Source organism: Peromyscus maniculatus, chromosome 4 (genome assembly GCF_049852395.1).
Source record: "Peromyscus maniculatus bairdii isolate BWxNUB_F1_BW_parent chromosome 4, HU_Pman_BW_mat_3.1, whole genome shotgun sequence".
Lineage (NCBI taxonomy): Eukaryota > Metazoa > Chordata > Mammalia > Rodentia > Cricetidae > Peromyscus > Peromyscus maniculatus.
In genome coordinates this window covers 87,669,216-87,694,114 of record NC_134855.1, presented here as the reverse complement: position 1 = coordinate 87,694,114, position 24,899 = coordinate 87,669,216, and the positions used below count along the sequence as shown (strand labels likewise).

Below are 24,899 nucleotides of genomic sequence, written 5' to 3'. Positions count from 1 at the left end.
AAAAGCTGAAACAGCTTGTAATATAATGCCTATTGAATCTCTATCACTTTGTATCTCATTACACTTCATCTTTTTTTCATGTAAAAGAAAAAAGAGCAATTTCCATCACTCTTTCAAAGAAAATGATGGAAAATGCAAAGCATTGTTTTGAGATAGTTTACATGAGACCCTACCAAGGTTCAGTGAAAACCAGGAAAAAGTCAGGCATATGTTCTCTTTCCCTCACCTTTGAACTGGACATTCAATATCCATGCTAACAGATATTTCCAGAAAAGACTAAATGAGGGAGAACGATCCTCACCTGACTGAGATGCACCTTTCAATGGGTGGTCTATGTATAGAGAGGCCCAGAGAAAAAGGAGTGCCTTTGCCTCTTGCTGGTGGCCGTGCCTATCCCTGTTGATGTTTTTGCCGGCGGAAGACACCAGGTTCTTCCCTTCCAGCATGCACTGAAGACAAGCAAGAGTAAATTACTGAAGCAAGACCAACAAATACTGCAGACTCTCCAAGAATTTTCTGGGATCTTAGCCCCAGATTGAGACTGCTGAGGCATCAGCCTTTTAAAATGAGCGGCTACCCGGTTCTCGGCTTATCCAATGTTCGAATGACCATTGTTATTTTACTGAATCCCTTTTGTATAAGACTACATAGTAAATCCACTTTCATAACACACACACACACACACACACACACACACACACACACACACACACACACATATAAGCTCCAAATAATTTTTTGTAATATAATTTTTTTAAACTTAGTCATTTACATTTCACTGGTTCTAGTGGATGAAAGACAAATAGACAAATACAGAATAGAAGAATGATCAGGAAAGACTATACTTGCTGGGATATTTTCATCTCTTGGATTTGCATACCATTGGAGTCATTCTCAAGAAGTCTGGAATAAGAATGTCTTTTTCTGAGATTTTCCCTAAGGCCTCTGCACCCTGGCAGTACAGTATAGGAAAGGAAAGGTTTTGTAGTTACCTTCAGGCCATGGATACCATAACCCCATGCAGAATGAGAGTCAAAGTAATGTAGCTGGGGCTTCCATTGGATTTAATTTATGTTTTGTACTTCTTATTATGAATGTCCTTAAGTTTTCTCACTATTAATTCAGTGTGGTTAAAATTTCCATTGAGGATTTTTGTGGGAGTTAAATGTATCTATCTGCTCTGTGACATTTCATAGGAAAACATGGACAAACACCTGTTTACCACAGATGGAAACTTGACACCAGACCAAAGAAATGATTTTACTGGTCTACTGAGTTTATTTGGTTAATTCCAGAAGGATATGTGTTTCAGGTGGCCAGGGTCTATGCTGTCTGTATACAGATTCTGTGTTTTATTCAAAGAATTGAAATAAACACATAAAAATTGCAAAGTACTAAGGGTGCTTTATTCCAACCAATGCAACAATACAGATTAAGAGGGGAAATATTGTGAAAATTTGCAGCATACCTCATGAGTTAAGGTATTCACAGTTTCTAGTTGTTGACGGGGGTTTCCATCTATAGGACTCAAGAGAAGGAGGCACTTGATTGCCAAGAGTGTGGTATGGGTGGTTTTCTATTTTGATTTATGGGTTTGGATTAGGTTGGCATTTGCTTACTGTGCATGTCCTTCCCATGATGAATATGCTTTTAATTATATGCATGCCCAATTATATATAGGCATAACATGGTAAACAGGAAATTCTCTCTAACTGTTCATATGAGGAAACAGTTTTGCCTTATTGTGCATGCATCTAAAACCATTCTAGACTAGACTAGCCCATTATCCAGAGTCCCCAGACTATGTTACTGTATGTATTGGAATAGAAATGGTTGTAGATGAATTTATAAACAGTCTTATTAAATAAGAAACACAGAGCCAAATACAGGGGTCCAAGCTGTAGAGATCAGAGCAATAGCCACCAACTAACCTTAGCTCACCACGTCGCCGCAGCTTCCCAAGAGAACCTCTTCCTGTCTAACCTGTGCCTTTATTGCCTTCCTGTTCCGCCTTCTCATTGGCTTTAAGCCCAGCCACTTTACTTCCTCGTCCCTGCTTGTCCATACAGACCTCCAGGTCTCTATGGTTGGTACTGGGATTAAAGGCGTGTGTCACCATGCTTGGCTGTGTCCTTGAACACACAGAGACTCTGCCTCCCATGTGATCAGATTCAGGGCATGTGTTAACACTGCCTGACTTCTGTTTATGGCTGACTATGACCTCTGATCTCTAGGCAAACTTTATTTATTAACACACAAATAAAATATCACATTTCAGCACAAATAAAATATCACCACAAATGGTACATTATCAAGGGGCTGCCAAGGATTTAAACTAGTGTTTAAAATAGTAATACCTACAGCTTCCAGCAGGTGGAGGTCATAGGTTGCTAACAGGTGCCAGGCATGTTGTTCAGAGGTATGTATATAGTCCAAACCAAGTGGAGTTCCAGATTGCTATATTATTCCTTATGTCTGCTTACCTCATAGATGGAGAGTTGCTTACAATGGTATTTTGACTTGAAAGTAGCTGGATCACCAGCACTGGGGATGACTAATGAAACCTGCATCTCTGTAGGTCCTTGTACCAACAACTCATACGAAACTGCGCTGGATGGATAAAGCCCCCTTCCTGTCAATTATTTACTGCTTTCATAACCTTGAGCATGGGCTGTGCAAATCTTGTAAGTTTATTTGCTTCCAAAGCCCTATTAAGCTGTCTCTACTTCCTAAGTACTGTGAATTTCATTTTCTTCCCAAGTCTCATAAGCCCCTCCACTGTCCAGGAGGGAATGTTTCAGTCTGAGGAAATAGATACACAACAGCATCAACTATCATGCAGAAATGGAAGACCTATTTTATAGCCAAAGAGCAATCAATAAAATTGACCACACTAACAGATTTAAACTGAACTAACACAATTTTTAAGATCAGAAACAGCTCAAAGATATCTACTTTTACTATTCCTGCCCAATATTTTATAAGAAATCATAGAAAATCCAGTGAGAAAATGAATGAAACTAAAAGAATTCAATCATATAAGTGAGAAATAAAACTAATCATACTTATCAAGAGTAAGTAATGTAGTAAAGTGACAATTAAAAACCTGTTTCTGATGTTAATAACCAAATTTGAGAGTTCACTGGATTGAGTCCTCATCCTCTGAAGAACAGCAAGTGTCCTTTACCATTGAGCAAACATTCCAGGCCCTGTAAATTTTCTATAAATGAAATATAATTGAGATCAAGTTGATGTGTGTATTATTTATCAACAAATGTATGGCCTCTGAAAGAAAAATACTGGAAACTATAAAGCTACCAGAAAAAAAAATAGCTTTTAGGAAAATATCCTTCACATTGACCTTGACAATGACATTCTTGATATTACATCAAAAATTTAGATAACAGAATCAAAAATAAATAAACATAGCTGAATTTACAACAACAATTTGGTAGCATAATTCACAATCAGAAAAACCTGAACACAATCCCAATATCATTCAGTTGAAAAGTAGATGAACAAATCATAATTCATCTACACAGTGGAGTGACTACAAAATATAAAAAGTAATAGATTGCAAAAATCAATTCAAATTCAGACAAAGACCTTAATGTAAGATCTAAAACTGTGTAAGGAAAAACACTTCACAATGTAGACATGGACAATGACTGATGAATAGGACTCCAGTAGCTCAGGAAACATACCAAGAATTGGCAAGTCAAATTACATTAAATTAAAAAGCTAGAGTAAAACAAAAGAAACAATTACCAGAATGAAGAGATGTCTACAAAATGGGAGTCTTTGCTAATTTATATGCACTGTAAAGACAGCAATCATGTCTGAAGCACATGACTCTATTGTTCTAGCGAGGATATTAAAGATTGTTCTTTCTCTCTTTGGTTACTCTTTTGTATTTGTTGAGATTCAGATGTCTGCATTTGTGTTAGTCTCTTTCCGAATTTTCTATTCACCTGACAACAGATCAACAAACAGAAGATCTAAACACACACACACACACACACACACACACACACACACACACACACACACACACACAACATGCACACAACACACACAACCCAACAAATAGATAAATGAGCAAATGAACTGAAAAGACAGTTTTCTTAAAGGAAGCTCAAGTGAATGTGGTTGTGCATGCTTGTAATCTTAATGCTTGAAAGACTGAGGCAAAGGGATCATTAGGTGGACTACTTAGCAAGACCCTACTTAGCACAAAAATAACAAAACAAACGTTCAAAAATACAGATGACTAATATATGGCTTCAGAGCAATACAAATCAAAATTACAGGAAGATTCCATATTATGCCTGCCAACACAGCAACATCAGGAAACCAAACAACAGTAAATGCTGGCTAGAATATGAAGGAAACCCTAACACAATGCTACACTGTTTTCTCCAATATGTGGAATCTAGTAATTTTTTTTTAATGACATGAAAATTGACATGAAAATGGAATTGGTACCATTTGAAAAGAGGAATGGAAGAGAGATAGGAATAAGAGAAGATAATAAATTGGTAAATAATATCAACATATACTATATATTTTATGAAAATGCCAGAATCTATTATTTTATACAATTAATATACAGAAATAGAAGTATGAAAGCAACGGCTTTTTCATACTCACAGAAGTACATCCTCAAATATATTTTACTATGGAAAGAATGTAACACTGAAAGATATGGTGTGATTACTATTACATGGCAGTCTCAAAATTGAAAGCTAGAGATAAAAATTATATAATAATGTATTTTATATGTGTGTATACATGTGATATGGTATATGCCTCAGTGTGCATGTGCATTCACCTGTACATGTATGTGCCTATTGAGAGGTTGATGTTGCAAGTCTTTACAACTTCCTATAATTTTTTTTGTTGTTGTTTTGCTTTATTTTAAGATAGGATCTATCACTGAACTTTTAGTTTAGGCTTTACTGGCTGACCAGCAAGTCTCTAGGATCCACCTTTCTCCAAATCCATCCTCCCCTTGTACTAGAGCTACAATACACACTGGAGCTCCTGGCTTTTATGTGGGTGATGGAATCTGAATTCAGTTCCTCATGGTTACATGTCAAGCACTTTGAGCACTTAGCTGAGACATATTTCTAGCTCAAAAGCCATCACCATCTTAATCAGAATATCTGTGATTACATGCAAAATAACCCTATGATTAAACAAAATAACTTTCCATCATAGGGTGATATAATGAGGATCCTTAGACCCTCACCTGAATTCTAGCCACTTCTTCCAGGCTTTCCTTACATAATTCTGCCACAACTTTATGTGGTCTCAGAAGGTGATGGATTATGAAGAGTTAACTGAAGAGGGACCTCTATTTGTGTAACTATAAAAAAGTTGGCATCCACTCTGAAATATAACTTTGCAGTGATGTGACAACTTTGAGGTCATCTGTCCTCCTGTATGTAATTCGCTCGCCATGCTCCTATAATTATGCACTAAATCATTTCATCATTTCATAAAGCTACACTGGATGGGATCATTAATTTGTTCTAACCTTTGTGCCCTACCTAGGGTGAGTAGACATTTATTCACATCTCCCCAGGAAAGTTTACACAACAATGTCAAAACTCACCTGTATACCAAAAAGTGAATTTTATTTTTGTAAATCAAAACTAAATAAAAGAAAATAAAGAAGTAAGAAAATTATCCCATGGAATGCACATGGATTTTAATGAGACCAGAAAATACTTAGCAAAAAGATTCAGCTTTAGGTTAAAATAACTCAGAACTGAAAAACTTCATAATCTATCTGACAAGCACTAAGTATAATGTTTAAAATATTATTTGAAAGATGAAGAATCAAGTAATATTACAACTAAAAAATGACTTTCTATAATGAAAGTGATAAATCCATGGGAGTTTATTTAGGAGTATTATAGAAATTTATTAAGGTAAATTGAGGAAATATACTCATGAATACAGAACAGAGTAGACAGCTGAAGTCGTCCTCTGATCTGATGGGGAACAAATCCACCTTGCAAGCAGGAGCAGGGAGAAGGGGCATGTGACCCTTCTCCCTCTTCTTTTAAGCTGTCACTTACAATGGCAGGAAGCACTGCCTCCTTCGGTCCCTAAAGCCCAAGGTCATGGATAGAGCAAATACCACTACATATAAAATATTGCTGATTGAAAGGAACTTTGGCAATACATTAACCATCATTTCTACAACATAATTATTGAACAACGACAATGAATACTATTTGTCTTTGTTACATATTCTCTCTTAAAAGCTGATTTAATTTTTAAAATAACATGCAGTAGCAGCAACTGAGATTTTACCATTTTAGACTGGTTGAAAAATAATTGAGACATTTTCTTTTAGCATTAGTAGAATAAGTTTCCCCATGCATGAACACTTGAAATTAGTTTTTTCCACTTTTGAAATATCAAGCTGTATTTCAAAGCAGATGTATAAATTTCCAGCCTTTGGCACAGCGTGGCAAAGCCCACACACAAGAACAAGAGCAGCAGGTGGCAAGAAGTGGGAAGTTGTGTGACTACAAATGTTCAAGAGAGGCTAAAATATAGAACAGGTTGTGCCCCGATACAAGCACTGCTTACACTAGCCACAATGTGTTTGGGTTCATATTCTATGCATCAACAAAATTGCTTCTAGCTGAATTATTGCTTTTACCAATAGTGTGCGTATATGAACATGATTGGCTCAGATTTCTACCGTTTATGTGACATTATACCTGTGAGACATGGGTCTCTGGAGAAGTCCCCACTTCTACAGCGATGTGTAGCATGGGTTCTCTTATTGGGTTCAAGTAACTCAAGCAGAACACAAATGCTTTTCTTGAAGTCTTTGGAATGAAACAGCCTGTGCTGCCACATTCCTCCTGGCAATAGCACAGATTCTGCAACTTTGCAGCTTGTCAGAAGCACTACTAGATTTTACTCTTGTGTCCTAATCTGAACCCAAGATGTGTTCTCATTAGTATCCATTTCCATAAAAATACAGAAACCCCTGGGCCAGCATAGACAAAAATAAAAACATATCGAATGAAGTGTGGTAGTCACAAATACAGTTTTTATATTGAAGTTTACAAGAATTTGAAGAGTGTATTAGCATGACCTGGGTTAAAAGAGTTACAACTGACTTTCATATCTTAGCCACAGTGCTGCTAGCAAAAATCAAATATTAAATGTGATAAACAGATACTGCGACTGAGAAATTTACACTGAATGATTATTTAAAAATGATCTGTTTTTAGCTAACCTCATACAGGAGTCAGTTTGGCAGCAAAATCTAAAGATATCTTGTCCATTCTGGTGAAGATTCACAAATTATCTTGGGTTATAACCTAGGAGTAGATCAAAGGTCATACATTTTAGACAAACATGGTTAGATGATAATCTTTCATTAGAAACTCTGAATGCTGAAGTTCCTTCAATGGTTACTACATAGTAATCTATTAAAAAAATATTGCCATTCTTTCTCCCAGCCATTCACCTGTAACTTTCTGCATGAGGCTAGCCTATGCTACATTAATAGCAGAAAATGTCCATGGTTTCAGGGACTATAGGGAGATAATTTGAAGAGTATACTTACACTTATGATATATTCAATATCACTTGTGATGCCAGTAATAACCAGACTGTCTCTAATTGGTGTTCCCTTAAATTCCAAACAAGAAAGACTTAGATGGTATATGAAAAACAGCATGTAGTATGCATTCTTTACTCTTATGTCAGCCCTATTATATTAAAAGCTTAACCAGGCAGTTCAGCATGAACAATTACTCCCATTTATTGTCCTCAATCAGAATATTTTCTGTGCTGCTGAAATTCCTATAATTTCCTATGAAGTGGGACAGTGGTTTCTATTGCTTTCAAACTTGAATTTGTAGAGAACTCAGTGTACTTGCTGTTTTTTTGTGTCAACTTGACACAAGCTAGAGTCATCAGAGTGGAAGGAGCTTCAGTTGAGGAAATGCTTCCACGAGATCTAGCTATAAGACATTTTCTCAATTAGTTATCAACGGGGGAGGGTCTAACCCATGGTAGGTGGTGTCATACCTGGGCTGGTGGTCCTGGGTTCTATAAGAAGGTGGGCCAAGCAAGCCATAGAAAGCAAGCCAGTAAGCAGATCCCTTCCATGGCCTCTGCATCAGCTCCTGCCTCCAGGATTCTGTCCTATTTGAGTTTCTGTCCTGACTTCCTTCAGTAATGAACAGTAATGCTGAAGTATAAGCCCAAATAAACCCTTTCCTCCCTAACTTGCTTTTTGATCACGGTGTTTCATTGCAACAATAGAAACTCTAAGACATTCACTAATTTTCAGATTTTCACCTCTTATTCACTTAAGTCATGAACTACCACTTTCTTTTAACATAGGAGACTGTCCCTTAAGCATTTCTTTTGGGGATCCTCTTTCAACTATTTTATTGTCTTAATTAACATAGAGGCAGCCACTGAAAATGTCTTATGACCTATAGAAGCTTTGAAATAATAAACATATACATTTTACATAAAAACCTTATTTTTTCATTACACAGAAAATAAATACTAATTTAACTTTACTACATAAAAGTAGCTTTGTTTCTAGGAACTCTAAGTAAAAGAAAGAGTCAGAATGGGAGGCAAAAAGAAATTGAACTGGGCTATGATAGCAAAAAATGAAAAGGGGTCTATATTCTGAAAACTTGAAATACTTGCATGTATGACCATAAAATGCACCTAATGCTTGGTAGAATGATAAAAATTCACTTAGGAAAATATACATTATAAGAACCACTAATAAACTGTCAGTTTTGCTTTGAGATAGCTTGCTTTAAATAAATCTTTTATTGTGAGTTTTGGAGTCTTGAATTTGTAAGCTTACCACTTAGTTTCAGTTTTAAATTTAAAACTTGGTGGCATAGTGTTAATATTCATTACCATTTTAAAGAGCTGGCTACTAACACAACTATTGGTAACTATTGAATCTGTGTTGCTCAGGATGGGGAGGGAAGAAAAAAAAGGAGGGAATAAGATAGCATGGGATGGGATGGGATAACATGGTATGGGATGGGATAGCATGGGATGGGATGGTCTTTTGTTTCTGATACACTATTGATAATGGGCTTTCTCTAGGGCTCCTCTTGGATATCCTGTTGTTGTCCTGAGTTGTGGAGATCCTGCAGTTTTGGATCTGTAGGTTCATCCCCTTCACATTCATTGACAGTTTATGGATTCGGTGGATGTTGGGGTGTGTTAACTCATAGTTCTGGTCTGGGCCTAGGTGGTAGCTGGATTGGTCAACGCTCCAGCTTTCCCTCCACATTGCTATCCAGGCGAGTTCTCCAGCACTGCCTTGGCTAGTAGCTTGCCCAAGATCCGTCAAACTCACACTCACACCACCAGGGCCATTTCTAATGTTTTGCCCAGGTGAGATGCAGGACTCTCTCTTTCTACTGCTGCAGGGGATAGATGGGGGTAAGGAGTCAGCTTTCCTGCTCTCATGCCCTCAGGGTCAGCGCTAGCGTGTTGTCCAGGAGTACGCAGGAACCGCTCTCCTGTGTGCAGTGGCTGTTGAGGGGCAGGAATAGCCCTCTCACTCTCATGACCTTGGTGGGCCAGCTCTCTTGCCTATTGCAGGTAGCATGGGGCAGGGTGGGGAAAGCATCTTTGCCTCAGCCATGCCACCACATGACAGACAGGGGAGCAGGGTCAACTCTACTGCCCTTACCACCCTCAGAGAAGACTCACCAGTGTCCCTGACAATAGGTTCAGCTCTAGTGTGCTGTCCTGGTGAGTTGCACACCAATGGTGAGGGGTGAGGTTCCCGGGTGTGGTGGGGGGTTGTTAAGCTCTCCCCTGAGAGGTGGGGCCAACTCATCTGCCATAGTATCCAGCAAAGAGCTGGGCCTATTATCCCAGGGCAAAAAGGGCAGGGCTAGCTCAGCTCAACCCTCAGATTTCAACACATGTGGTTCCTATCAACCACTGTACTTACGCAGGCCATGGACATCATCACAGACACCAGCTGACACAGGACCACAGACCCAGACATGGCCTTCTGCAGCACCCGGGTCCCAGGAAGTCACCATAACCCCCGTGGCAGCACAGGCCATCCAGATCAGTATGGCGCTGGTCGCAGTATGACCCTCAGAAACGAACATGTTCCCAGGTGACTGACCAGAACCTGGGAATCCTTCCTAGTTCAAAAATTCTTGTAATTGTAATGCGTGTGTCTTATTTAAATTGTGAAATTAGTATTTAAACTAAAGTAGCTTTTAAACTTAAAGCAGAATTCCAGAAGTCTAAAAAGTTTAAAAGCTACTTAGGTTTCAGAGTAGTGCAAAGAGAATGGGTCATGTTCATTTGAGGTTTTAGTCTTTATAGTATCATGGATCTTTCCCTATGTTGTCCACTGCTGTATGACTAAATATTCATTCGGATATTATGTGTGGAGACATAGTGCCAGGCACCCAAACTGTATATGTTTATTAACTAGACAATCATGAATCCTACCCTCATGCAGTATGTTCCATGCTAAAAAAGAGAGTGCTAAATAATAAACTCATTAAAAATGAAGATAGGGTCTTTAACCCGGGAGCCTGCATGGAACTGACCTAGATACACTGCATACATGTTACAGTTATGTAGCTTGTTCCTCTTGTGGCACTCCTAACAGTGGAAGCAGGGGCTGTCTCATACTCTTTTACTGGCTTTGTGACCCTCCTCCTCATACTGGATCACTTGCCCAGCCTTAAAACTTGGACAGGGGCGTTGTCTTACTGCAACTTGATATGAAATGTTTTGTTGCTATCCAGTTGAGACCTGCCCTTTCATGAACAGAAACAGAAAGGAGTGGATTGGGGGTGGGTGGGAACAGAGGGGAGTTGGGAGGGAGCGATAGAAAAGGGAGGAGGGAGGGGAAACTGCAGCCTGGATGTAAAATAAATAAATAAAGCCCTTCTACATACAAATGGTAAATGGGCTGAGAAAGAAATCAGGGAAAAAACACCCTTGACCATAGCCACAAATAATATAAAATATCTTGGTGCAACTCTAGCCACGCAAGTGAAAGACCTGTATGACAAGAATTTCAAGTCTTTGAAAAAAGAAATTGGAAAAGATATCAGAAGATAGAAAGCTTTCCCATACTCATGGATCCATAGGATAAACATAGTAAAAATGGCCATCTTAACAAAAGAATCTGCAGATTTAATGCAATCCTAATTAAAATCCCAACACAATTCTTTACAGACTTTGAAAGAACAATACTCAACTAAACAACCCTGTACAATAAAAGAACTTCCAGAGATGTCACCATCCCAGATTTCAAGCTCTACTACAGAATAATAAAATTAATAAATTAATAAATAATAAAATTCACCTAGTATTGGCATAAAAACAGACAGGTAGATCATTGGAATCGAATCAAAGATACAGATGTAAATCCACACACCTATGAACATCTGATTTTCAACAAAGAAGCCAAAATTGTACAATGAAAAGAAGAAAGCATCTTCAACAAATGGTGCTGGTATAACTGGATATCTGCATGTAAAAGAAAGCAAATTGATCCATCTTCTGCACAAAACTCAAGTCCAAGTAGATCAAAGAACTCAACATAAATCCAAACACACTGAACCCAATAGAGGAGAAAGGGGAATAGCCTTGAATGCATTGACATAGGAAACAACTTCCAAAATAGAACACCAACAGTGCAGACACTAAGACTGACAATTAATAAATGTAACCTCATGAAACTGAAAAGCTTTTGTAAGGCAAAGGACACCGTCAATAGGACAAAAATGGCAGCCCACAGAATGGGAAAAGATCTTTACCATCTTTACATTTGAGAGAAAGCTAATTTCCAAAATATTATAAAGAACTCAAGAAACTAGACATCAAAATACCAAATAATCCAATTAAAATGATGTATAGAGAATCTCAACAGAAAAATCTAAAATGACTGAGATACAATTAAAGAAATGTGCAACATCCTTAGCCATCAGGGAGGTGCAAATCAATACTACTTTGAGATTCCACATGTCAGAATGGCTAAGACAAAAAACACAAGTGACAGCTCATGTTGGAGAGGATTGGAGTAAAGAAAACTATCCTCCCATTGCTGGTGAGTGTGAAAACTTGTACAGCGTCTATGAAAATCAATATGGAGGTTTCTCAGAAAATTGAGAAGCAATCTACCTCAAGACCCAGATATAACACTCTTGGACATATACCCAAAAGATGCTCAATCATGTCACAAGGACATTTGCTCAACTATGTTCACAGAAGATTTATTCATCCAGTATTCTTACTCTCAGCTATCCCCAGCTTCCATCTGCATATCTCCCTTAGTTTTCCCCAAAGAACATTTGTTTGTTTACTTATATTTTTTCTTATTTCTATAGACAGCTCTGAAAAAAAAGCCACAGAGAAATAGTTAAAAGTTTAGTGTTCTGTGCTGGAGGTTCTTATGCAAAATAATGATTCACAGGAGTCAAAATTATTTGAAGATGTTTTTTTTCTATGTTATCTCTTGATCTTAGTATTTAAACCATATTTGGTCCTCATTTGTAGGGAGCATGTAGTATTCTTAATGGTAGCTTAGAGTATTACTTGAGAATAAATGTTTCAGTCATTGTCATTACAAAGTCCTAGAAAGCTAAGAGAGTGGATATAAGTACTTTCAATCAATTCACAATTCTTCCTCACATCCATTTCTTTTCATAGTTTATTTGCATAATAGTATCAAATGCATAATTATGTAAAATCTCTGCTTGTTAGCTTATTCATGTTGCTTTCTTTTGAAAGAAAGGGTAAGATGGGGGTAAGAGAGAGAGAGGAAGACAAGAGGAGGAGGGGGAGGGAGGGAAAGAGGGAAGAGAGAGAGAGAGAGAGAGAATGCATTTGGGTAGGTAAGGAGGTGGGCAGGACCTGGGAGAAGTTGAAGGAGGATGACCAACTATATTGTATACAGAATTTTTAAATAAATTTTATTTAAATGTTCAATATCCTTATTCATCTGGAAAATGCAAATTTTAAAAAGAAAAGTTCTATAAAGCTATTTTTATTGCCATCAGAACAGGCTCTGTTCATGACGGAAACAACTATTGTAATGTTCCCTCCTAACCCTTACTCACTGGTCAGTTTTTTGTACCATTCTGTGTTACATTAATGCCAGTTCTAGGTGACTGTTTATTTCATTTGTGCTTTTAAATAGAATACAAAAGTGGGGTCTTTTCAATAACACTAATTTGGATGTGTTGGGTTTGGTTTATTCTTCTGCTTGCAAACCTAAACAGTTAGGTTTACACATTAACAGTCCTAGTAATCGCCATCATAACTGCTTAAGTATTTGTCAAGTTTCTTTTGTTTCAGAACCCTCAAAAATGGTGAAAGCTCAACTTGATGAGAAGCTATTTATTGCCATATCTATATGACTCTTCCCTTGACAAAAAGAAACAAAACAAATTCATTTCTCAAATCTAGATTTTTTTTAATTTTTAAGAGTATATTCTAGGAGCTACCATTATAAAACTTATTTATTGGTCTCTGATACAAGAATTCCATTACTAATAATCACCATTTTATATTTATAGGAATGAATGTAAGCAAAAGTGAGATAACAACAGAAGCTTCGTTGAAACCATCTCGGAGATCCTTGCCTTGCCTGGCTCACAGCTATGCTCATTCAAAAAGCTTGAGCCAATCTGCCTCACTCTTCCAGTCAACTGAGAGTGAATCTCAGGCTCCAACTTCTGTAACATTTCTTTCTGCTGACAAGCCTGAGCACGGTGAGTGGCAGTTTATATTATCTGCTGTTAAGTTTTTAAAAAATAAGGCATTTTAATAATTGCTTTTTTCCTGCTTTGCTACATTTGGCTAGTATTTACTTAACTCTTTAGGAATGAGTCTGGCGAAAGTAGGAAATCAGTACAGTATATGTGTCCTAGGAAAGGCTAGTTGGCTAGATGTATGTTTATTTCTGTCTTGCTTTACAAGTTGCCTATCCCATGGGAATCTGAACTTTATATTGGGTGTGTTAAGAGGAAGACAAAGCCAGCTCATGAGTCACCAGCTCATATGCCTCCTATTTTATATCCCTGTTGATAGAACATCCCTGGCAATAATTTACAGACTATATTCAGTAATGTGTCAGCAATAAAGAATTCTATTTCCTTTCAAAAAGCACCACCTGAAGACACTCAAAGGGATTGCACACAAAAGTAAGAAATATGTACATAAACACAAAACCTCAGACAGATTAAATATTGCTAGAAAAACAGATAATTCAATAGCAATAATGAAAACTATCAAGTAGTTATTTAGTAAATTATCAATTCTCCAACATAAATAAAGGAGAAATAAAATTATATATATCATCTTAAACAACTAGGAAAAATCACCCCCCCCAAAATACCAGCAATTAGTACATACCTTTAAATTATAATGCTACATATAAATGGATTTAATTCTGAAATAAAGGTATAGATTGACTGACTCATCAGAATACAAAAATAAGATCTAGTACTTCCTGCCATTAGGAATCTCACACCATCGCCATACACACACACACACACACACAGAGAGAGAGAGAGAGAGAGAGAGAGAGAGAGAGAGAGAGAGAGAGAGAGAGAGAGAGAGAGAATAAGATAGGCAGCATGGACAATGCCCACAGACACTCAACACAGACAAAATCTCAGCACAGAAGAGGGAAAGAAAGCCTGAAATCTCACACCTAGCCAATAAACTATTCACAATTGATACCTGCTGAGAAACAGAAAATCAGTTTTCTTCCATGGCTTGACACTGGGTATATCAACCATACTCCAAAGTGGGCTTCATAAGCAGTAGTTGGCCAACACAAATGGGACTTTTGTCTTTGTGTGTGTGTGTGTGTGTGTGTGTGTGTGTGTGTGTGTGTGTGTGTGTGTGTGTGTTTTAAGAAAGGGAAAGAACATAGATATGGCTGGGTAGGGAGGTGGGAGAAGAGCTAGAAGGAGTTAAGGAGGGGAATTAATACCAACATGTATGAAATTCTCAAAAATAAGTAAATAAAAACATTATTTTAAAACATGCTAAAATGATTGAAAGTTGATTTCTTTCTAGTGATTCAAGAATGGATATTTCAACATAAGAAAATCAATAAATGTAATATATCAGGTAAAGAAACTGAAGGACATTAATATCAAAGTATTCTCAATAGAAACAAAAATGACCTCTGATAAATTCAAAAACCTTTTATCATGAAAACTCTTGAAGAAATTAGCAATATAAGGAATATGACTATATGTAATAGAAATTATATTCAGCAAAGCTACCAATAACATTTTATTGAATTGGGCAAAAGTTAAATCATTGCTCTGGGATCAGAATGAGATAAGTATCCATTTTTGCCTCCTGTTACTCAAATGCATTGAGTAAATGCATTGCTTTTAATCATAGCACTCAACAGGTTTAGGCAGAAGTTCATGATGTTGAGGCCAAACTGGGCTATATAGTGAGGTCCAGGCTAGCCTGTCCTCCATAGACACTCTCTTTCTCAAACATGGAAGCAGGCAAACAAAGCCACACTACAGTTCCATAGTACTAAAGACAACATGGCACAGGCACAGTATTCAATACATGGACTAAAAAAATCTCTGCATCTATAGTCACCTTACAGTGACAATGTTGCCAACATAGATGTTGCAGATAAAAGAATCGTTAGCAAACACTTGAAAAATAACATGCAGAAGAAACTCTATACCTCTGTATCATCATTCACAAAAAGCAAATCAGAATAGATCAAAGGCCTGGCATAAACCAGAAACTTAAGAGGGAAAAATAAGAACACTTAAAAATATTCTAAGACTTTTTTAATATGACTCCAATGGCTAAAAAAATAATAAGAATTGACAAATGGGAGTGCATCAAATTGAAATGCTTTCGCATAGCAGAAGAAACAAGGAAGGGACAGCTATTCATCTGTTGGTAGATTAATTTCCAGAATAAAGATCTACAAGAAAAAAATAAACACATAAAGAACAAACAATCAGAATGATCAAAGGACTGAGAAGACAATTTATAAATGAAGGAGTAAATGGACTACAAGTACATATAAAATATCTGACAAGTGAAGTCATCAGGGAAATTGAGTGTAAAGCTCCATCAAGTTCCAGGCTTGGTAAACTGTGTCTGAAACCCAACACTGTGGATGTGGAGAATGGCAGATTATTAGTCTGAAGCCAGCATGGTCAATATATAATTGTTTCAAAGCCAATCTCAGCTATAGGGTGAGAATCTATCTAAACAAAACAGAAAACCAAACAGACAAATAACAACAGCAAAATCTTCTAAAATGTACTTCCATCTTGTTTCAAAGCCAATCTCAGCTATAGGGTGAGAATCTATCTAAACAAAACAGAAAACCAAACAGACAAATAACAATAGCAAAATCTTCTAAAATGTACTTCCATCTTGTTTCAAAGCCAATCTCAGCTATAGGGTGAGAATCTATCTAAACAAAACAGAAAACCAAACAGACAAATAACAACAGCAAAATCTTCTAAAATGTACTTCCATCTTATCTCATTTGGAATGGCTATCAGTCAAACAAGAGAGGCACAAACAAAACAACTAAACAAAACATACTAATGAATTTTGGAGAGGATATATGTAAACAAAGAACTCTATACACTATTAATAATGCAAAATAGTTGTAAATTCATTTTGGAAATTAATTTTTATGCTTCTAAACGAAGCAAAGGCTGAATATAGTAAGGATACCTACATGCCCATGTATATTAATGCCTCATTTATAATAGCTTTTACAGAGATATCTTATGCCCATCAATACATAGACAGGTAAACAAAATGTGACCTTTATTCACAATAGAACATTATCCATCAAGACAGAGAATGGAATGCTTGTCACTTCAGGGCAAAGAATAGAATTGGAGATGTTCATATTAAGTGAGATAAGGCCAGACTCAAAGAGACAAATAGAATATGCTTTGAATCTGGGGAAGGAAGGCACAGTCAGGAAAGCAAAGTCAAAGTCAGACTATTAGAGAATAATAAAAGGATCAGTAAGAGGCAGATAGGGAAAAGAGAGGGAAATGGGAAGGCCATAAAAGATTTGAGAAATGTAAGAAAACTTCACAATGAATCCAGCTGTTATGGAATTAATATATTTAAAAGTAAGAAATACCAACTGTTTTCATTCATAGTGATACCAAAACAGTAAAGAATTGATAACTAGAGATGAGGTGGTATTGTGTAGCACGAATTGTTAGAGAGTCTTATTAATAAAAGCAAACTCAGAGCCAGGTATTGGGGTGAATGTTGGAAGATCAGAGAAGTAGAACCAGCCACAGCTTCCTCACCTTGCAAATTCCTCGGCTGATCCTGTTTCCTCAGTCTGGAAGCCTCTGAGTCCTCATCCAAATGGGTCTCAGCTGAACTGATGCTCAAAAGCCTAAAAGCTTAACCAGGCCAAAAGCTTCTAGTTTCTGGTCCTCACGCCTTGTATGCCTTTTTGCTTTCTTCCATCACTTCCTGGGATTAACGGCTCTTGTTACCACGCCTGGCTGTTTCCAGTGTGGCCTTGAACTCACAGAGATCCAGGCGGATCTCTGCTTCTGGAATGCTAGGATTTAAAGGCGTGTGTGCCACCATTTTCTGGCCTCTATATCTAGTGGCTGTTCTGTTCTCTGACCCCAGATAAGTTTATTAGAGTGCACAATATTTTGGGGGACACAATATCACCACAGTATTGGGAGCAGAACAGAGTTGAATTTTAAAAGATATACCAAAAACGATGCCATAGTGAAGAAAAATTGGAGCTGGCATACTCTTGTTCACACATTTACTCATGTAAGACACATAATATACTTTTAGACAACCCCGATCATAAAATGGAGCCATACTCTGTCATTCAATAGATGCTTATATTTTCCCATTCTCCTCTTGATGTTTTTCCAATGAAAATGTATTCCATTAAGAGTCTTTATAAAAATGCAGAATTTTGTTTTACTCTTCTTTTTTTAAGCTATGTTGTTAACACACAGAAAAGTTAATTGTTTGTGTGTGGAGGGACATATGTCACAAACAAAATGTCTCCCAAGCTGGATTGATGATGGTTGATGTTGGAAAACATCTTTCCCTGATAATTTTGAAAGACTCCTCTTTGCTCTCAGGAGAGACATCCTGATGTTGACATGTGTGACCACCATGGCACAAAATGCCTTGTGTGGGAAAACTCCAAATTCATTTTTATATCCCCCTCCCCCTGTACCATCAACATAGACTTAGTTCCCTTAAAACTGAGACCTTTTGGAACCTGACCCCCAAAATTATTTTGCGGGTCTATAGGGTAATCTGGACTTTGCAGTGGTATCATTGAGTGTCCTCAAAAGAGCAGGAGTTCCTTTTATAAAAGATTGTGGATTGTCAGATTGATACTTCTTCCCTGTTCACTTCATTTCCTGAAAGTCAGGGTCAGCTTGTGAAAAGTTGTTAAGCTAGCAGTTCTTTCTTCTTCTGGACAACTTGGGAATACTAATATTTTCTTTTCAATAATAGAGCAACACTTTCTATTAGAGTCAACTTACAGTCATTTACAATGGTGTTAATTGCTCAAGAGAATGAACATGTTAAAATGTAACATAGGTGGTGTTTTGTTAAAAGTTAAATTTTGACTGTTGTTCAAATAAAATTTAAATCTCCATACATTAACTTAAAACTCTTTTTTTAAATTGAGCATCATTTAGACATCAGGTATTATAGGCATTTTATAGTTATGCATTTATTTCCCCAAATTACAAAGTGTCTTTGTTTTACAGTTAATTCTGAGGAGAGTAAAAAAGACTCTACTCTCAAATGTTCCTTTGCTGACTTCAGTGAGTTTTGCTTGGGTGAGTTAATTTCCAAGTTATTTTCCTCTCGCCAAAAATAAACTATGTTCTTCAAATCTAGAATAATTTTGCATAAAAATGTTCATTTTGGGGTCTTTAAAATTTGAGCAGTGAATATAAAAATCTGAGTTTTATAATTATTAATTGACTTATCACACAATTTAAAACTCAAATAATATGAGACTGCAGTGAATAATACTATAATAAATGTCAGTGATTTTTACTTTTAACTTCTTATGAATTTCTTTCCATTCTATACAAATAAATATATTTACACTGATATCATGAAATGTACCAAATTTTGCCACTGAATGCTTTTTGTGCTAGTAAAAGTTGAAAGATCTATCCTGGTTCTCCATTAGTGAATAATATACATGTCCTATAAAGTTCAAAATTAATCTATAACTAACAGATACTGATCATGAGTTTTCTTTATGAAAATACTGTTGATGTGTTTGCATTGCCTTTTTGATTAAGTGTGGAGAGACTGAAGACTTCTAATTTTTAATTTTAATTTAAGAATTTTAAAATTCTCTGATCACACCAGCAACACATGATCAGGTTTAATTTGTCTAGGGGGTGACATGAATATTCACACTTTTTATTATTTCCTGGCTAAACATAAATGTAGCCAAGACAAAAAATGCCTAGCCCAATGTTTTTATCTTGTTCTAATTCTTTAGAGATTGTCAAGACATTTCAACATTTGCACTACCTTGAACTGTGTTGTGACAACATTCTGAGAACTACAAATTAATCATGTTTTCATAATATTTTTAAAGCTGGCATAGAAACAGGGCTACCTTATTAATTTCCTAATTAAACATTATCTGGTTCATTTCACATAAAAAATCAAAAGGAACATTTCATCAGAACACAAGAAAGTTTTTTGCTTCAATACCTCATTTTGTAGCATGATCTTCAGTCACTCATTTTCTGAAAACAAAACAACATGAAAATACTTGGTTTTCTTTATTCAACACATCCACACAGGTAGTAAAGTTTACATTAAATTTTTACTAAACTAGTACCACTTAATACTTTAACAATTACTCCAGAATCAAAATACTCTCATTACAATTCCACAGATCTTATTTTTTTTGAAAATTTGTTATTCCAAATTGAATGTATTTTTTCCTAAACCCAGTAGATTGGAACAAATTGTGTTGGTGGGTTTCAACCCATCTGATATTGATATCCTTCTACTTGTCCAGCTTTACACTTGATATTTTATAATTTGTCAGTCTATAACTCCAGTATTCAGAATGCTGAAATAGATTACAGCTTTCAGGTTAATCTGAGCTGATAGCAAGACTGACATTAAAAAGGAGAGAAAAAACTAACCCATTTCAAATTTCGCAAACCGTATTTAAATGGAAAACTGCCATTATAAGGAAATTTGCTAATATTTGTGTGACTATAATCATGCTGAACACCCACATAATCCATGTAGATATAGCTCCTAGTTGACAGATACTTTTATCACTTATCTCTTAGAAGGTTCTCTTTACAGTAGGTGGGGATTAACAAGGAAGTCTACAATTGGCCATGATGTGGAGAATAAACGACTGCAGAGTTCTCAGCCCTTATTGAATGTCTTCCAACAGATCAAAGTTCATGGTAGAGGAGGGGGAAGAAAGAGTATAATAGCTTGAGGAGTGGGTGACTAAAGGAAACAGTGTCTATAGGATACAGCAGGGAAGTTGCAGATATAACTCACAGTATTTATGACAGCATGCACAAAATGTATGCAACCCCAAACCAGACCAAATTCCAGCCTGGAGATGGAAGTTTGGTGTGAAATTCAATGACTAGCCCTGAAGATATTGTCTCTGTGACATTGTCTCATTCTGCTGTGAGAGGAAAAGACAGTCTTTTCTAAGAGTGTAGTCCTCAGTAAGTCAACCACTCTCTAATAGAAGACCACACATGTAAAGATGTTTGGGCAGCACAAATTGGTCTTGACAAGGAAAAAAAAAGTTAGGTGGATTTGAAAGTAGTCCTGTGTCTGAGATGAGTATGATATTAAAAGTATAAAATAGTCAAATAACAAAAAATAAAGTCTACTGCATCTCTGTAATATGATGTTTTCCTTATCATTGAAAGGAGGTCAAAGGAAGTAAGAAGCATTGAGTATAATTAAATAAACATGAGCATGTCAGCAATGCATGTTCAGCTGCAAATGCCAAGCAGTCTTAATTTCTGCATTTGCCTTCGGAGCACCATTGTATCTGAAGGCATTAAACAGGAATTTCCAAGCACTGTGAACCAAACAAGTGCATTTGTGTAATGACTTTCCCTTTTCACAGTGAACTACTTGGCACTGCTCATGAGAATATTAATGCTGCAGTATAACTGACTGCATGTAGACACTGTTTCATTGAGGACTGATATTTCCCCTTCCTTGAAGGAGGAGCTCTGAAGGAAGAACTTATTTTTATTGCATTAGAGCTTATGCTTCCTGCAGAGCTGATATTTTAGTTACTTCTCCAGCTGCTATGATAAACATCCTGATAAAAACAACTTAAGGAAGGAGGATCTATTTTTAGGCTCATAGTTCAAGTGTTTGATCCATCATGGTAGGGAAACCATGCAGGCTAGAGCTTGAGGTAACTGGTCACTTTGCATCACCTCTTAAGGGCAGAGTGCAAGTGGTGTTTGTGCTCAGCCACTAATTCCATTTATATAGTCCAGCACACAAGGCAAATAATGTAGGGTGGGTCTTCCCACTTCAGTTAACTTAATCAATTTAGTTCCTCACAGATATGGCCAGAGCTTAGCCTAACCTAGATGACCACTCACATGCTTGCCCTGTGGCTGGTGTTTTAGATTATTCCAGATCCTATCAAATGACAAACAGTACTAACAATCACGGTTGCCTTCTTCAAGTCTTTCTTGATTAAAATGTACTTTTCTAATCCAGCCATCGATCAAATCATTCTTGTATCTAAAACTCTGTAATTGTGGCATTTTATTTCATGTCTCTGAGTATTTGTGATTTGATTTGTAAATTAGAATCAATAATTTATAGTTTGTCTGACTCTTGTCTTAAACAAAGAAGCATAGTTTTACCATGGCTACTAGGACACCCAAAAAAATTCATTGATGTGTTTAGTGACTCAGTTTATTTTCACATTTAAATTCTGATGAATCCCCATGTCTTTGCCATACCAATTCATGTTTAGAGATCCTATTACCATCAAATATGATACTTATGATGTAACATAACAACAGTAATTCACTGAACTTCTTATCACACAACACTTTTCTTAGTTCACCTCATGTAATTCTCATAAAATCCCTTGAGGGTGAGTTTATTATTATCACCTCTTGAAAAATTTGAAAACTAGTTCTCAATGGATACAATAAATTTTCAGATGATGAAAAGCTACCCAATAGGGAACTGGAGTTCCCTGGAAGTCTTAATCCTCAACCTCTCTTTCATTATTATCACATGCACAAAGATCTTTAAGGTAAAACATAAATAGTGCTGTCCACATAAGACTCATTCTGTAATATTTTCAGTTTCTGTGATTAAACTGCATGGAAAAATGTACTTGTGGAAATGATTGATTAAAACTAACCAGACGTTCAAAACTTATTGTTGTTTGTTTTCTCCATTCTATTGTGTGACATAATGCTGAATTCTGCTTTTCCTGAAGCATCTCATAAAGTCAGAATGTCATTGCCATCTGTATTTATAAAACACACACACACACACATACATGTGCATGCACACAAGTGTGTACATGGGTTCAAGAGTACACATTCAGTTATGTTATTCGTTTATTCACCCATGCATTCACATAAATCATTCAACAAAATTATAATTTTGAAATCATTAGTTTTTGAATCCCATTAAAGTTGGAAAATGACAAGGATATGATAATTAACATGGATGTGTTTGATTATGATTAGACAATTTAAAATTAATTAACTTAGAAATAAAATAAACTTATCTAATCAAAACTGGTATATTTGACTTCAGCCAGTCAAAATGTGTGTTCATCCAATCAAATTGTAATGTCAAAACTTTGTTAATGTTATTAATGCCTCTTAGTAAGGGGTCTTACTAAAAAGTTAAGACATTTACTTGCTTTCTACAAGCTCAGTAGTTCAGACTGACTGAGTAGTAATTGTTGCTTCTTAGAGTAATATGGCTAAATGATTATATGGTAATTTTGCTTTCCTTACATTGACATTATCTCTATCAAATTTTATCAGTTTCCCAAAAGCATTTCATATCAAATATGATATAAGGAACAACTACCTACTAACATAGCTAACCTACTTAAAGGTTACAGACATAAGAGAATTATTCTTAAATCCCCATTTACGGTGATGACATTACATTTATGGCAAACATTTTAAGTTATTTGTCAAACTTGTATAATTAACAGGTATTCTTGGTTCAACCTTCAAAACACATTCAGAATATGACCACTGCTTACCCCATTCACTCTTTTACGTAGTCTGGTCTATGACTTCCTGGCTATCCCGGTGCAATGGGTGTCTAATTAGACTCTGTGATCAAACTCTTGCATCCTTACAGTCTATTTTCCACAGTGCTATACTGAAAGGAAAATTAAATTTCATTATTTCTCTGCTCCAGTCTTTCCAGGGTTTCTCATTGCTTTTAAAATATAAACTTACTTCGGCCTTTAGAGGCCCTGTGAAATCTGGGTCTATTCTATATAGGCCAGTTTTTAATGCTTCTTTTCAGTAAAAGTGTTGCAGTCAACTTATTCTTGTGATTTTTTCATTCATCATAATATTGCTCTCATCTCAGAACCTCACATTAAAATAAACCCGATCTACACCATCTCCCCCTTCTGTCCCAAAGCATTTCTTCAGAACGGGTATTGTGACTTAAAATTGTATGATTTATTTAGAGATCCCTACTGGAGATGAAAATGTAGAGACCTTGTTCATCATGCTAGCATTTGTAGCCCTATTATCAACAATATTATATGATACCTATTTTATGCACAAAAATATTTTAAGATCAGTTACAGGAGTGAGGAGCAGAAATAAGTCAGATTATATTGATACATCCACACACTTTCAGAGAGTCTGGTGTACCATCCTCTGGCTGCTTTGCCATTCATTACAAGGAAAAATGAACAACAACCTGTTAGGAATAAATGCTTGGCAATTTTTTGCCCTGAATAAGATAAGATGTTACGTGGAGTGAACACTGGTGCACAGGCATACTAGGGTTCTCTGAGTACTATCAATAGCACGGATGGATGGAACTCTCTTGCAATAGTAGTATAGAAATAAGTTATGGTTATAGACAAATAAGAAGTACAGGAATAATAGAAAAACTTTATTACTTCCTGGGTCCTCATTATCACTATATTAAATCCCTGAATAATCTATATAGAGATCATCCAAAGAAAGTTCCATATGGATAATTATAAAAAAATGAATATGTTATCATTCAAAGGGGGTAATTTTGTATGCCAATCCTACATCTTACTACCTGGATTCACACCATTTGTACGTCAGCTTTCTGAGTTGTAAAATGAAGACATTGTTCTTTCCCTTCTTATACAATGGATATCAAGCAGGATAGAATTAAGATTTTTGTGACAGTCAAGTAATACAATGTATGTTGGATAAGACATGTAAATTATAAACATGAAAATGTTAACCCACTATAATTATTTAATTATGCATTCTCATATATTCTGATAACCCTAGATAAACTTTAAATAGAAAAGTTTCAAATTAGGGAAACAGACTGATAATGTTCTCACACATTCAAAATTCTCCAAAAGGACCCTCATCCATTCCCAGGCATCACTCTTGTACCTTTGGTAAAACAGAATAAATAATTAGATGAAATGACATTATGAGAAATAATGGCAGTTGGAATATGATAGCTACTGAAATTATAATCTCAGTTCTGGCTGCAAAATTTATATTTATCAAAGACACCTACTTAGGGTAGAAAATGAAAGGTATGTCCTTTTAAGAAACTCCAAATGCCATTTATCTTACAGATATATA

General features: G+C 36.2%; 1 pseudogene; it reads left to right on the top strand.

The window, feature by feature from the left end:
• The window catches only part of LOC143272640 (anoctamin-3-like), a 152,030-nt pseudogene that overhangs the window by 49,191 nt on the left and 77,940 nt on the right, over positions 1–24,899 (top strand).